Raw genomic sequence first — 4,045 nt, 5'->3', positions numbered from 1 at the left:
GATAGATTTCATGCGCCTCCTGAATTTACACTCTTGGTGATCTGTTGCAGCCATCCACATTAAATCATGCAAATCCTTGTTGGGATATGTCTTTTGGAAATTGGCCTTCAGGTGCCTCACACAGTAACGGTGGTAGGCATACTGTTCCTTCCATGCACACAAATTCTATACAGAACTTAAAATACCACTATGCCGATCAGATATTAGACAAATACCTGAACGCTGTTTGATAACATGCTCTTTCAAGTGGTTCAAAAATAGTGTCCACTTCTTTTGGCTTTCATTGGCACAAATAGCAAAATCTAAGGGAAATATACTTCCATTAGTATCTACTGCAACGACGATCAATAACTTAATATCATACTTTCCATAGACATGAGTGTCGTCTATGGATATTACCGGCCGACAATGCAGAAAACCATCAATTGTTGGTTTAAATGCCCAGAATACATATTTGAATATATGTTCTGGTATTCCCGGACTCCGCTCAAGCTTTCATTCAACAACAGTCCCGGGGTTAAAGTGTTGCAATGCAGCCATGTACCTGGGTAGAGATGCAAAGGACTTATCCCGAGAAATACCTTTCTTTTGGTAATGGTGCACCCATATTCCCGGTGGACGGATGTTATACACTATTTGATCTTGTACCTTATGGACGCTTCAATGTGTGGAATCAAGACAAGAGAAATCAAGTCAACATTCAAGTTAAAATGATTCCCACTGAATGTGTCCATTTCACAATTGTGGGTGCCAATGTATTTACCCACAACCCACATATTTGTTTTCTCCTTCCTCGCAAGCAGTATCCAATTACAACCCTTAAACCATCTACGACAGACTACCTTGTATAGATCTGGAGATAACTCGCGTACCGTGATCTCACGACACTCTTTTACACTGTACATTAGCACCGCCCTGGTTAGGCACGCTTTATCAAGAAAAAGCATGCCCTTTGACAGCACCGTTGCTCTAGATTCATCCCACATTGCTGTCCGAATTTCGTCAATATCCCATGTGAGGGCATCCACATCCGGCATACTTGGCAAATGATCAAGGTAGGGAATCTCCCTTGAATGAAACGACCCGTGGGACTCGTACACTCTTGGTCCAACGGGGGTGGAGCATGCTCTCTCATCAAATCAGGTCCAACATTCTTTTCCTCCTCATCATCACCCTCATCAGGGAAGGGTGTGTCATCTACAGACTCTTCGTCATTGTTGTCATAATCACTATTCTCTTTCCTGGCTCTGTGCATCTACCAGATCCCGATTAAATATGTCGTCTTCGGGAAATTGAGTAAGGACAGGACCTTCAGGATGCTCGTTTTCACTACACAACCAACAAAATAATGAGTTACTCAAATTGATAAATACTCCACATATAGCTATATCACTTCACTTACAAATCGTAATGTGTTGACATCCCATGATGGACATTATCCTGTTGGTGGTGACTCCCGGATGGACCACTATGATCCAACACACCATAACTAGGCATATTCCAACTGGACGTTGGTTCATAACTTGTAAAATTCATATCTGGCAGGTACCCCCTGTGGAATATACGAGTGCTAATACAAATTCAATATAGCAAAAATAAATATCGTAATACAAAGAAAAATTAAAGTTTACCACTCGTCTTGTGGATTATGTAAACTAGGAGAGAAATTATTTCTCCGCTCCTCATTCGCCCGTGGAGATAAGTTTAAATCAGGCCAAACTTTTTCAGCCGAAACCTATTCGGCTAAAACTGCTTCAAAATAATCACCTGATGACTAAGGGATATCCCTGCCTTGCGCAACCTCATTATTGCGAACATCTTCAACCTTGACGTACATTTCCAATATTTTTATCACAAGAAATTCCCGGTATTCATCCGGAGTCCTCAACAAATCTCTCAGAGTTTCATCGTCATCGATGTTAAACTCAGCATAACAAGCAACTCCTTGCGGAGTGTCAGAATCTGAATATCTTCCGGTTACTTTAAGGTTCACCGAACGTTTGCTCATACTCATTTTTTACATAATAACGATACCAATGTATCGTACTCCATTGTAACTGGCAACTTAACATGACACTGTGGAGATAAACTATAGGTTACTGAGTTATTCGCCACCACAACCTCAACCCTCCCCTCCCCCCCAATATAATGAATCCCTTATTCTTCACTTTTTAGATATTATGATAAAATGCAAAACAAATTAACGAAGAAATATTTCAGAAGACTTGAGAATATTTATGAATGAATTTTTTAAAATCCTTAACCTCTTTAAATAAGGCAAAAACTAATCCGGGGGTACAATTATTTTAGGTATAGCGCTTTAAATAAGGGCGTTATACCCAGTTGAATTATTGTTATATCAGTTAAGCCCAGAAGAATTATTGGTGGCTCCACATAATATGTATAGCGCGGTACGGAAAGACGTTATATATATAGCACCTTTTAAAATGACGCTATACTTAACTGGGCAAACTGTTGTTAAGGTATAGCGCCCTTTAAAAGGGCGTTATATATATAAAATTGTCACTAAGTTTTTTCCCCACATATTTTAATTCTTTGAGTCCAAAAGAATCACATTTTGGTTTGAATCTCGTTTAATTGGCCCAAGTACTAACTGATGTGAAAAAGTTGGTACTATCTTCTTTACAGTTAAATAGTTCATAAGTCTTGTCGGATTGACAAAATGTGGTACTACTTTGTTCACAATTTTTTCCCCCATAATTGTCGTAGGTTGTGGCTCCGTTTCATTTTCTTCCCTCGTTTTCTATTGTAATATCTAATGAAGCCCAAATTTAGTGGGCGTTTGGACATAAGAATTGTAAAATTTCAAAATAGGGGGAAAATCTTTTTCAAGTGAAAATGGTATTTGAAATTTAGAGTTGTGTTTGGATATGAATATAATTTTGTGTTATTTTTGAAGTTGTGTGAGTGATTTGAGTGAAAATTTTGAAAAACAGTTTTTTTGAGTTTTTAAAATTTTTGAAAATTTTCAAAATGCATCTTCAAGTGAAAATTGAAAATTTTATGAACAAACGCCGATTTCGAAAAAAGTATTTTTTTTTTAAAAAAAGGGAAAAAATTTCTTATTGCAAACGGGCTCTTAACATGATAATGTTTTTCATATTCGCGACAAGACGCATGATGCTAATTTATGTTATGGTTAAATTTTTTTATCGAATTTGCAATAAATATGAAGTTTGAACAAAAATTAATGGGTTCGTCTGAATATGTAGCCGACACTATGGCTCCTTCCCTATCTTTACGTGGTAGGTATAATCATCCTCTCACGAATCGTCATTCAAATTGAACGAACTATCAAAAACAAAATTGCCAGCAATAGTTTTTTGCAAGAAAGAGGAAAATGAAATGGAAAATGAGGAAGAAGAAGACGAAAAAGAGAAAGAATACAAAGTTATGCCGTCAAGAAAAGTGAAGTAGCTTGCTTTTAAGTAATTTGGATTTGACTAGGGGTTTAGACACTCTCCACATATAACAAAATTAAGATAATTTTCGGAAGAAAAAAAACAATAATTATGGTACCTTCATTATAGTTAGATTTCAATTTTCATCATTATAATATCAAACTAAGCACTTTTAAACTTTAATAAGTGAAATTATGCGCTTTGATCCATTCACTAACAATTTTTAAAAATCTAACGGATTGGGCTTATAGTAATTAAGAATCAAAACACAATATTAAAAATTATTTATTTTTCAAAAAGAGAATAATCACTGAATTTAACTTTTATATACTAATAATATAAATTTTTTATGTTATCAATCACCTCTCAAGGATGTGACATGTAACAATTCATAAGAAGTAAGATTAATAATTTTAAACATACGTTATTTATTATAATAAATTAAATTGAAATAATAATATTTTAAAAAACTAATTATACTATCAATTTATCTATATAAAATAAGAGAGACAAAGACACCATAGTAAGTCAAGTGGCAATATAATAAAAAGTCACTTGTCAATTTTAGGACAAAATTAGTTAAGTTAGGTAATAATTAGTTTTTTTTTAATTTAATTTTTTTA

This window comes from Nicotiana tomentosiformis, chromosome 8 (genome assembly GCF_000390325.3).
Source record: "Nicotiana tomentosiformis chromosome 8, ASM39032v3, whole genome shotgun sequence".
Classification (NCBI taxonomy): Eukaryota; Viridiplantae; Streptophyta; class Magnoliopsida; order Solanales; family Solanaceae; genus Nicotiana; species Nicotiana tomentosiformis.
Note: the sequence above shows the minus strand (reverse complement) of the source record.